This window comes from Bos grunniens, chromosome 2, assembly GCF_055505025.1.
Source record: "Bos grunniens cultivar Pamir isolate PY7600 chromosome 2, Bosgru_T2T1.0, whole genome shotgun sequence".
In the NCBI taxonomy this organism is placed as follows: Eukaryota; Metazoa; Chordata; class Mammalia; order Artiodactyla; family Bovidae; genus Bos; species Bos grunniens.
Window position 1 is genome coordinate 51,614,725 of NC_141166.1, and position 13,317 is coordinate 51,628,041.

The window sequence follows — 13,317 nt, forward strand, 5'->3', positions numbered from 1 at the left end:
TCTCTCTAGTTACCCCTCTGAGTGTGCCTTCACTTTATTGTTGGGATGCTGATTTTTTAAAAATAGATTAAAAAAAATATTTTTGTGGACTTGTGGGATCTTAGTTCCCTAGCAAGGAGTTGAACCTGGGCCCTGGTAGTGAGATTGCAGAGTCCTAACTTCTGGACCACCAGGGAATTCCCTGGGATCCTAACTGATTTAACCATAGTGTATCTTATATCAGATATACACACAGGAAGAAAAATGTTACCAACCACCCAAAAAACAGAATGGGAATGATATATATCAGTTTCAGAGTAGTGATTATTTTTGAGGAAGAGAGGAGAAGAGGAAAGTACAAGTTAGGATTTCTGTTTTTAACTATTTTCTGTTTTAACTATTTCTGAACTGTCTTAGTTATGAAAATAATACTTAACAGTAACAACAAAAGCTAAAATAAATATGGCAAATAATTAATGCTTGTTTAATCTTGGTCATGGACATGTGGATGTCTTTTTCCTGATTTTTTTTGACAAATAAAAAATGAAGTAAGAATTACCCAATTCTAAGTTTAACCTCTTTGTAAAAGAATCTACTTTGTATGTCAGGTTACGTGTACAGATGAATGCAGATTTGTGTTCATGAACTAAAGAAAAGGGAATCAATGCCTGAACATGAAGGTCCTAGACTGGTTGAATTGCACACAAAAAACCAGTTGAGTCTATACACACAACTTATCAAAGATAAGTTCCTATTGTTCCCGGGAGGTGTGATGACATTACCCATCTTAGAGCTCTCATGGAAACAGTGTCTCAGGACCACATAATTTCTTGCAAAATGTATGTGCAGATAAACCTGGAACAGATTTAATCTTGAAGTTACCACAAAGAGAATCTTTACTGGCTCTGGAAGCTTCTGGTTTGAGGAGAAAAAGAGTCCATGAGCAATAGTGTAAGCAAACTGGAAGACTGTGAGGATGGCCAGGGACTAGGAATTAAAGGTATTTGCTTTAAATCCTCACTTTTGAGCTAGAAGCATTTATGTTAATTATTCTATGGCTCAAATTCTCTTTCTAGGGCCCTGGAGAAGTCTCTTAATGAAACTGGTAGACAGACACGCTAAGTCTTCTAGACTGCCTCTGAATACTGATTGTCTACGTAACGTACAGCCTCCCTTGTTCTCAGCCATGTTGTCTGTGAGGGATGGACCCCACTCCCATCCATAAGGGCAGGTCCTGATTGGCGTAAACCAATTCAGTTAGGGTATCCCAACCCTCAGCCTCAGAGCAACCAGCTCAAGAACATGCACATAATCTAATCAGAGTGAGTGGGACCTAATAAGACCTTGAAGAGACCTTAAGAACAGAGAGGCCTTCACTCTCCTCTGAGTTTAGGGAAATGAGACTATGAGGAAGATGGGATTGCTGCAGCCATTTTGCTATCAGGAGAGGAACCAACTTGATGATGAAGCCCCGAGGAGGCAAAGTCAACATGACAACATGATCCTAACGTTCCCGTTTGGCTTAAAGTCAGGCTGTGCCTGGTGCCAACCCTAAGTGTTATGGGGGCTAACACTTTCCTTTCTTCCCTTCTCCTCTTGTCCCCTCTCATCTCGTCTCCTTTCCTCACTCTTCCCTTCCCTTCCCCTCCTCCTTTCCCTTCCTTCCTTCTCCTCTCCTTTTCCCTCCCTCCCTTTCTTTTTTCCTTCCTCCTAAATTCAGTTTGAAAGCTAATACAGAGACACATAGTTCCGTGTGATTCTTAACAAATAGCCTCTGATCAACTAACAAGATAGATTTGCTAAATTAGGCAAAGAGTCACAATCAGTTAGGAAGGAATTGTATTTGGATGATAGTAATAGACACAATTCTCTCAGGGACAGAAAATCCAGAGTTTGGCATTTCAGGCTGGTACAGTGACCCTGCAAATGCTCAGGCTTATTCTACCTTTTTTTGCTTCATTATCCTAGTCATAGATTTTACTTCCATTGTTAACCTCAGGTTCTGTAGTAGCTGCTGAATTCCTGCCAACATGTCTGTGTTTGAGGCAGAAGAGAGGAAGAAAAGAGGAAGAACAAAAGGGTAAGGCCTTCCAATTAAATCAACTCCCTTTAACTGTTCTCCCTGGAAGGTCCACTTATTAGATTTCATTGGCCAAATTTTAACCTTATTATTGTACCTGTAAGAGAAGCTGGTAAGTGTAACATCAGTATTTTAGCTGAAACTATAGCTTCCCACAGACTGAATCATGGTCCACTTAATTCCTCAAATCTGTAAGTATGTTACCTTACATTGCAAAAGGGACTTTGCTGATATGATTACATTAAGGATCTGGAGACAGGGGGATTTCCCTGAATTTTCTGAGTAGGTCCAATATATTGGCATGGATTCTTATAAGAAGGAAGCAAGAAGTTTCAAAGCAGGAGGAGATGGGACAAATGGAAGGAAAGGTTGGAGTGATGAAGAATTTTGAAGATGGAGAAATGAGTCACAAAACGGAGTATAGGCAGCCTCTAAGAAACTGGAAAAGGAAAGGACATAGATTCTCCCTGAAAGTCTCTAGAAGTTAGGCCTGATGATATGTTAGTTTTTTCGTTCAGTGAAACTGATTTTAGACTTCTGACCTCAAGAACTGAAAAATACTACATTTGTGCTTTTTAAGACACTAAATTTGTGGTGATCTGTTATCTCAACAATAAGAAACGAATACACTACTCTAGATGAAGTCAATGTTCTGTTACCAAGGACATATGCTCCATGTTTCAGCTGGAATGGAAGATAATAAATGTGTGCAGTGTTGTGCATTCCTGAAATTCACTGCTGCTTGAGCACAGCCAATTTATAAGACAATTACTATTGCATTCTTCTAATCATAGAACTATGGTTCATCTAAAGAGTGCCTTAGTCAATGCACTTTAATTTGGAATCATAACTGGGGAAAAGAAGTTCTATGTTGTCATTTCATCAGATCTTTAGCTCATAAAAGGTATTTTTTTTTTTTTTTTGGTGGTGAGAGGGAAGGTTAAGCGCACCTATATTTGCAACAGCTTTAGTTAACTAAAGGAAAAAGCATATTTGCAACTGGATTTCCAAAAGTAGATTAGAGTGTTGGAAGTCTGGTTGTTATGCAAACAATGATTACAAAAGGGGTATTTGGACAATTCTAATCAGGGTGTAATTTTCTAATGTTGTTGATACATACTAAACATTTGGAGAAATTTCATATGGTGAATATCTTCATTGAGATCGTAATAAACCAGAATTTGTCCACAAAAGGAGCTTCTTATGAAATCCATGAAGGATTTTAAGGTTTCTTTTGACAGCTAGGTGGGTGAAATAAATCTTATTATAGACAAACTAAACCAAAGCAATCAGATGCTTAAAATAACAAACTACTATTGTTATTAGAAATGATTATGTGATAGTACTCAAAGAAAAGTGATATTTTCTTTAGAAGAATCAAGACAAATGGAATAAAATTCTTTATTGCAAGATTTCTTTAATGCTCATTAGTGACATTTCTGAACAATGTTTAAACAAAGTCCCTCTGGCATGGCAACTGTTGCCATGTAGGGCTTAGCTTCCCAAGGAGTTCAATGAGATAAGAGGCTGTTTTTAATCAACAGGCCAGAGGAACCATATGTAGTCTGTAGGCTGAGTACATAATGCTTGCTCCCACTAGTCACCATCCAGATCAAATAAACAAGATCCAGAATGGCACTGCACAAATATCTGTCTACATTCAAGGCTGTGGGGAATTCTGGTCTTCAAGTAGGGAGCTGCTGGTGCCATTTAAGATGGCTCTTGAATTTGGTTTTATTATCTTCCTCAAATAATGTGAAACCTTAGTTTGTTTTGGCATAAAATAAACTATATAAGACTCCAGGAGACTAGTTTTATTTGTGTGGTAAAATATATGTAACATAAAATTGACTGTATTAACCATTTTTAGTGTATAGTTCCATGGACAGACGAGCCTCGAGGGTTACAGTCCATGGGGTCACAGAGTCAGAGATGACTGAATGACTAACGCTTTCACTTTTCGCTAACTTTAGTGGCATTAAATGCATTCACAATGTTATGCAACCACCATAACCATTTATCACTAGAACTTCTTCATCTTCCCGGACTGAAACTTTATACTATTAAACATGAGCTGTCTGTTTCCTGTATCTCTAGTTTCTGGAAATCATCATTCTACTTTCTGTCTCTATGAATTTGACTTCTCTAAGTTCCTCATTTAGGTAGAATCATATAAGATTTGTCTTTTGGTACCTGACCTAGCATAATGTCATCAAGGTTCATCCATATTGTAGAATGTGTCAGAATTTCATTTCTTTTTGAATCTGAATAATATTCCATGGCATGTTTATACCAGTTTTGTTCATCCAATCACCTCTTGACAGACATTTGTTATTTTTGCCTTTTGGCTATTGCAGATAATGAAGCTATGAACATTGATGAACCAAATATCTGTTCAAATAAAAAAGTGGTTTATAAATAGAGAAGTGCATCTGATTCATCCAGGACACATTTTCAAAATACAGATGACAAGAAAGTGGGAAACTATAGAGGCTTTGACTCAGTAGGTGTGGGGTGAAATCCCAAGGCATATATCATATTACACATTATTGCTCTGATGCATCAAGAAGGCACATAAAAATTGAGATAAAAGTTTTAAAAGAGATCAATGGAACTCTCTCCAGAAATAGCCTAATCTAAGAAATTATTTCCAAGAATTTTTTTATGAACGGAACCAGAGCGCTATCATTATGTTCCATCTGGAAGACATCCAAAAAGTATGAGATGCTGATGTAAAATATTTGTGATGTTGGACTATATGATTTGAGATAATGTCATGATAGAATCTTTAGTACTGACAATGACTACGCCATCAGAGACACAAAATTGATGGCTGTTGGTCAGCAGATCTACAGTATCGTCCAATAGAGGGCAACCTCTGTTCCTAGGAGTGGTACTGATAATTTTGAAAAGCTTTATTGTAGCATAATACAAATACAAAAAAGTGCACTCCTATTATAAATGTATAGCTTGATGATAAATGTTCACAAACTGATTCCCTTGTGTAACCAGCACCCAGATTAAAAAGGAGAACCTCCCCAGCTTCCCAGAATCCCACCTCATGGCTGTCTTCCAGTCATAACCTCCCACCCCACTCCAAGTTAACCACTAACTTCTAAATGGCATCAATTACTGCATTATATAATCTATGCTCTTCTGTGTCTGCCTACTTTTAGTCAGCTTTCTGTTTGTGAGAGTCACTCATGTTATTTGGTTGTAACTTGTTTATTCTCATTACTTTGTAGTAGTCCATGTGACTAGTGTTTGGTTTTTGTTGCATTTGTGTAGGCAAATACCTGAAGTATATAAGAACAATTCATTGTACTGAGGCAAATTCATGGAAAAAGCCCTTAAAAGTACCCAATGTCTCTAATTCTAACTCTGTACATACCATGATGCAAACCTCCAATTTGTAATTTGAGACTCTACGTGACTCTATCCATCTGAAAGGAGAACCCTGGGCTGATGGTCTAACAGTTATGGTGCCAAAGTCTCCCTTCTGCAAGTTAATAAACGGAAGTATAGAAATAAAACTCAGTGTCCTGTGAGTTTATTTGGCATGAACATATTCCCTATGATTCTGTCATCTCCAGGTGAGTTGATAAAATGGGTTTTTAACTGTCAAAACTGAGATATAAATTCTCAATGAGTCTAGATCTAAAATTACCTGATGGCAGTTGATCTGAGCTTTGTTGACCTGAACCCTATTGAGCTGAACTGTAAAGACTATTTCCTTTAAATGTCCTTCTATCTGTGTCTAAATCTATTGTTTCTCAAAGCGCAAATATCCTGGAAAAGAATGCCAGTCGAGAGACCAGCAGAAAGAACATAGGTTGAGTTGGACTGTAGTACAGAATGTTATGAAAAATCTATTCACAGAGGTTTGGGTAGAGTTAAGAAAACTAACAGGAATGTTGAGATAGCCAGAGACCAGTGGGAAGCTGCTCTTTATCCATAAGGAGAAAGGGCAATGATGTCTTGCAGTCCAGTGAGGGCTGGAGTAGCAGAATACGGCTGACTGCTGGGGGACCTTAGAATTGCATCACCAAGTCCATGAGGGAGTTGGGGAGAAAATATTCCAATTCCTCTGCCGTCCTACTCTCCCATCTCTTCCAATGCCAGGGAGCAAGGGAACCTCTTGGGCAGTCCACGTGGGTCAGTCTTCCAGGATACAAAGCAGGGCAGAGAAGGGAGGAGCATAGGTCTCCAGAGGAAGTTGCTTGGCATACAAAGAAAACCAGTATAAAAGAATAAGCTGTATGTGGTATATCATTGACTTCAGGACATGGGGCAAGAATAGCACTAAAAAAGACATGATAATGAAACTTTAAATACAATTTATATTATTTTTCTAGGATCCCATCCTTGATTTTAATCTCACAATGTATTTTCTAGGCTTCTATTTCACTTTAAGTCTTCTTAGATTAATTGCTGCATCACCTGCTTCATCTGAGTCACCTTGAACTAAATCACAACATAAACTCCTTGGCAAAGTTTCAATAATGATACAGCTTCTGGGAATGATGTACTTTCTTCAGCCAAAAGCTACAGCATCATTCATAGTCTTCAATCCCAACAGAGTCTTGTTTGGGGTTGAAATCTTGAGCCAAGTGGAAATGCTGGGTTTATCCGACATATTTATTCATCAACATGAAAAATGTGCCAACAAGAAAACTATTTTGGGTTTTTAAAGCATTCATCATATTTTTTACATAACAAAAATATTATCCTTCTGGGGGATAGATACCTTTCTATATCATTAAGTTCACTTTGGCTTCTCATCCCAAGAGTTTGTGAAGATATATATTCATTTAACATGCTAACTGGAGCTCTTCCTATATGAATGTTATTAAAAATTCTATAAGGAGTGGTAGTCTTAGGAGGAAGAAAGAAATGGCAACCCACTCCAGTATTCTTGCCTGGAGAATCCCAGGGACAGAGGAGCCTGGTGGGCTGCCGTCTATGGGGTCGTACAGAGTCGGACACAACTAAAGTGACTTAGCAGCAGCAGCAGTCTTAAGGAAGATGCTAAAAAGATGAAAACAATAAGAAAATAAGAAATAGGGAGGGAGAAGTAGAAAGAAAGACATCTCTTCTAGTGCCAGCAGGTCAGAGGAAAAGAAGGCAGGCAGACAGGAGCAACCCATAGTGTGACAGATGTATCTCTCAAAATACATGTCCCCTCTGGGCTGTGGCCCCAGTTTGGTTCAATTTAGTTCAGTTGCTCAGTCATGTCCAACTCTTTGCGACCCCATGGACTGCAGCATGTCAGGCCTCCCCGTCCATCACCAACACCCGGAGTTTACTCAAATTCATGTCCATTGAGTCGGTGATGCCATTTAACCATCTCATCCTCTGTCATCCCCTTCTCCTCCTGCCTTCAATCTTTCCCAGCATCGGGGTCTTTTCAAATGAGTCAGTTCTTTGCATCAGGTATCCAAAGTATTGGAGTTTCAGCTTCAGCATCAGTCCTTCCAATGAATATTCAGGACTGATTTCCTTTAAGATGGACTGGTTGGATCTCCTTGCAGTCCAAGGGACTCTCAAGAGTCTTCTCCAACACCACGGTTCAAAAGCATCAATTCTTCGGTGCTCAGCTTCCTTTATAGTCCAACACTCACATCCATATATGACTACTGGAAAAACTATAGCTTTGACTAGATGGACCTTTGTTGGCAAAGTAATGTCTCTGTTTTTAATATGCTGTCTAGGTTGGTCATAGATTTTCTTCCAAGGAGCAAGTGTCTTTTAATTTCATGGCTGCAGTCACCATCTGCAGTGATTTTGGAGACTCCAAAAATAAAGTATCTCACTGTTTCCATTGCTTCCCCATCTATTTGCCGTGAAGTGATGGGACCAGATGCCATGATCTTCGTTTTCTGAATGTTGACTTTTGAGCCAGCTTTTTCACTCTCCTCTTTCACTTTCATCAAGAGGCTCTTAAGTTCTTCTTCACTTTCTACCATAAGGCTGGTGTCATCTGCATACCTGAGGTTATTGATATTTCTCCCTGCAATCTTGATTCCAGCTTGTGCTTCATCCAGCCCAGAATTTCTCATAATGTACTCTGCATTTAAATTAAATAAGCAGGGTGACAATATACGGCCTTTCCCATATATTGTACTCCTTTCCCGATTTGGAACCAGTCTGTTTTTCCATGTCCCCAAAGGGGTGGATGTGTTAGGGCAGGGACATTTGCTTTGTTTTATTTTATTTATGTGTTTATTTTTATTTTAATGACATAGCATAAAATTGACCATCTTAATCATTTTATGTATTAAATACATCCACATTTTTGTATTACAACCATCACCATCACCCATCCCTATAATTCTTTTCATCCTGAAATCTGAAATTCTATACCCATTAACAATAACTCCTCATTTTCCTCTCCCTTAACCCTTGGCAACCTCTGTTCTCCTTTCTCTCTTCATGATTTTGACTACTTTACATACCTCAAATAAGTGAAATCATATAATCATAATAACAATATCATATAATCATAATATTTGTCATTTCTTGACTAGCTTATTTCACTTAGCATAATGTCCTCTAGGTTTATCCATGTTGCAGCATATTGTAGAATTTCCTTCCCTTTTAAGGCTGAATAATATTTTATCCTATGTGTATAGTACATTTTGCTTATCCAGTCACCTTTCAGTGTCAAAAGAGTTGCTTCCACGTTTTAGCTATTATGATTAATTCTGTTATGAACATGGGAATACAAATATTTCTTTGAGACCACACTTTAATTCTTTTGTTGTAGGTGGTCTTTCTGCCAAGGATCAGCCTGAGGTGTAAACTTAAGGTCTTCTCAGCTCTTTTCTGAGCCTTTCCCTGGGAATGCACAGTTAACTTCTAATTTACTTCATAAGGCAGTAGTTTTTGAGTGTCCTAGGCTTTAATGTTTTCCTCCTAAAAAGGAAAAAAAAAAAAAGAAAAGAAAAAGAAAGGGGCGAAAGGGCACCAACTCTTTCAACCCCATGGAAATCACTTCAGCTGTAGGGCGAGGGATTTGCATCAAGAAGAGGGTAGTGCAGCAACAGGGCTACCCTGGTAAAGAATCTGCCTGCAAGGCAGGAGACTCAGGTTCGATCCCTGGGTCGGGAAGATCCCTGGAGGAGGGCATGGCAACCCACTGCCCTACTCTTGCCTGGAGAATCCCTGTGGACAGAGGAGCCTGGAGGGCTATAGTCCACAGGGTCGCACAGAGTTGGACACGACTGAAGTGACCAAGCAGCAGCAGCAGAAACAGTGCAGCAACAATGGCTACCAACCTCGTTGTCTGCACCTCTGTGACCAGAAGTAGCAGTCAGCTACACAGATACCTGATATTTGGAGGACAGTGTTCTTTTTGATCACATGATCTCCTGTAAGCTATGTGCAAGCTGCTCCAAGAACACATTTATAACTGCCAGGCACATGGCTGGGTGTGGGAGTTGGGTAGGTGCTATTGTGTTAAGAGCTTAAATTGGCCAAAACTAACCACAATTTACCATCCAAATCTTCCCCTGGAGGTTGTAAGTCTTCAGGAGACTCCAGTGTTCTAAAATAGCTATTAATATATCATACAGATTCTGATAGTACAATCATTGTCTAGGGTGGGGAAACAGATTTCTGGTCCTTCCTATTCTGTCTTCCAGAATCTTCTATTTTTGTCTAAGGTTTAGTAAGTTCTAGTAAGCTCACAAGTTGCCCTGACAACAACATGAGGGCAGCTATATCAAAGTAAATTCAGAGGTACAGTGTAGTTAGAGTAAAACCTCGAGTTTAATGAACCTACCTCAGTTTCCCTGTTGTGGATAGACCTCAGAACTAGCCACATATTGATGAGATGAATATAGACAACAGCTGCTCTGAGAATGAAGTGACTGTCTTGGGCCAGGGGTGATGAAAGATGAGATGATTCCATGGCAGAGCTCAAGGAAGGCATGGCCTAGGCCGTGGAGTAGGCAGCACATGTATCAGACATTTAGAGGTGTCTATAGCAGCAGCAGCAGCTGGGAGGAGGCTCAATCAGCCAGAGAGCAATGCTGGGCCCAGAGGAAGCTGAGAAATCAGATGGTGAGTCACAGTAGCCACAGGCTTCAGCAGCTCCACCAGCTCAATCCCCAGAGGTGGAACCAGCTGACTTTCCACAGCCCAAGCAGTGAGGTTGGCTATTCCCTGTGAGAGGCCCATCCTAGACCCAGAAGATGCTACGTGGACATCTGGATCCAGCTCTCCAGCTGCTGTCACATCACCACATAATCCCTCATTGCCACCTCTCTTCCCTGGCACTATCTGGGGGTGGGGGTGGGAAACAGCCTGTTAAATTAAAAAGGCAGAATTAATCTAAAGATACTCTTTAAATTTATCAAACTAATTTACCAGGTAGGCTTTCTTTCTTAAATGCAATACAAGATTTTTGTTACCAGGCAGAAACAATGAAATCAAGGGCAAAATAAAGTAATATAGAAGTATTAATGATAGTAATATCTTCACAATAAAATCACAAATTTGCTCACATTTTACATTCATATTTTATATTAGTCCTAAAACACTTAACTGTTTTTGAATTAATGAATGAAGCTCATAAAAATAATATATTAAAATAAATTTGTGATGGAGAAACACTACTGTAAAATATCTTAAGAACAAGGTGATTATCGACTTAACCTCTGATACAGTAAGATTCTATTTATCCATCTCTCATCTCAGCATGACTATACTTACTATTCCTTCCTGGAATGTTTGTCCCCCAAATGCCTGGCTGACTGATCCTTTACTTCTTTCAGGTCTTCATTTGATTCATTTTCTCAGGGAGGATATCTTCTTCCACTACATAATATTCCACACCCGTCAAACCTTCTGTACAAATAGCTCCCAAATGAGTTATTTGTAGCGTGAGAAGTGTTTATTTCTTACCTCTGTCTTGGTCTGGGCATAAGTGCTATTCTCCTGGGTGGCTTGTGTCAAGCATTGCTCGGAGAGCCAGACTTCTTCTTTGTTGTAATGCTGTCATCTTTCAACATGTGGCCTTCATGCTCTAGGGAAAGGGGAAGAGGAGATAAGGAAGGCACATTGTACAGTTAATCATCTCAGTCTATAAATGACCACCATTAGTTCTGCTCATATTTCATTGGATAGAACTAGTCACACGTTCCACTTAATCATAACGTGGGCTGGAAAATATAGGAACAAATAGTGATTTGGTAAAAACCAATATATTTGCCTTCTCGTCACCAAATATCTGTTTGTTTCCCTTTTCCTTGTGGCAGACAATGAGCTAAGTCTCCTTATAAATTACCTTTCCTTAAAAGATCAGTGACTTGGTTTTAACCAACAGAATATGGCAAAAATGGTAGAATGTTACTCCATTGATTAAGGTATATTATATAAGACTCTGTCTTAGAAGATTGGAAAGATAGATTCTCCTGCTAACTTTGAAGAAACAAGATGCCATTAGTTCTAGAGCCATAAGGAAATGAATTCTGATAACACACTGAGTAAGTAGATTTTTCTGCAGTCAAGCTTTCGGATGAGAATATAACCCAGCAAGCACCTCATGAGACATGAGCAGAAAGCTGTGCTCAGATTCTCAACCCACAGAAACTGTGAAATTAAAAAATGTATGCTGTGTTAAGCCGTTAAATTTGTGGTAATTTGTTACGCAACAATAAAAAAAACTAATACATTCTTGTATTTAAAAAAAACATTCATTTTCTCACTAGTTAAGAAAATATAGTCATTTTTTCCCTAGAATTCTAGGTGATGTGGGTTCTCTCCATCGCTAGAAACTTAGGGTAGCTAGAAACCCATGGTCTAAAGGACAAGAGATCTGCCTCCTCTGAAATCTGATAGATAAAAAACACTCAACAATAGATACATTTGGAAAAGAAGAGAATGGAAGACATACAGCTGTCTCTTATTCAGAGTAAATTCAAAAATCCTATGGATAGGCACTGCATTATATACCCACCTGCCCTAGCAGTTTGGGAAGTTTCATGATTAAATTCTGGTTCTGAACATGTACAATGTACAACAATTGTATATCGTTCCCTCTGCTGCTGCTAAGTCGATTCAGTTGTTTCCGACTCTGTGCAACCCCATAGACAGCCTTCCACCAGGCTCCCCTGTCCCTGGGATTCTCCAGGCAAGGACACTGGAGTGGGTTGCCATTTCCTTCTCCAATGCATGAAAGTGAAAAGTGAAAGTGAAGTCGCTCAGTCGTGTCTGACTCTTAGTGACCTCATGGACTGCAGCCTACCAGGCTCCTCCGTCCATGGGATTTTCCAGGCAAGAGTACTGGAGTGGGGTGCCATTGCCTTCTCTGATTGTTTCCTCTACCTCCAGCCATTCCTTTTTCTCCTCTGTGAGATTCTTTCTTTCCCATTACTCTTCCTCAGTTCAGTTTAGTCATGTCCAACTCTTTGTGACCCCATGGTCTGCAGCATGCCAGGCCTCCCTGTCCATCCCCAACTCCCGGAGTTGCTCAAACTCATGTCCATAGAGTCAGTGATGCCATCCAACCATCTCATCCTCTGTCATCTTCTTCTCCTCCCACCTTCAATCATTCCCAGCATCAGGGTCTTTTCAAATGAGTCATTTCTTTGCATCAGGTGGCCACAAGTATTAGAGTTTCAGCTTCAGCATCAGTCCTTCCAATGAATATTCAGGGCTGATTTCCTTTAGGATGGGCTGGTTGGATCTCCTTGCAGTCCAAGGGACTCTCAAGGGTCTTCTCCAACATCACAGTTCAAAAGCATCAATTCTTCCTGGCCCTATATAAAATGAGGGATCTCCTTGGTGGGAGAATAGAATTCCAAACCTGGTTTTTCACATGGATAATTGTTCTAAATCTTAAACTGATAATCATTTAGTCTGGACTTCCCAGGTGGCAACAGTGGTAAAGAGCCAACCTACCATGCAGAAAACATAAGTAAGTGACGTGGGTTTGACCCCTGGGTTGGGAAGATCACCTGGAGGAGGGCATGGGAACCCACTGTAGTATTCTTGCCTAGAGAATCCCATGGACAGAAGAGCCTGGCACGGTCCGTAGGGTCGAAAAGAGTCTGACACAACTGAAGTAACTTAGCACAGCACACACACACTGGCATGATAGTTTCTCTGGTAATATAATTTTTTCTAAAATAAGTAAGTTTCTGATTTTATGTTTCCAGTCGTTTCTGTGCGTCAGTATCTATACCCGTTGTTTTTCTAAATATAAGATTTAAACCTATTTCAACTTAATGAAAATCATGACACTATTTGAAACC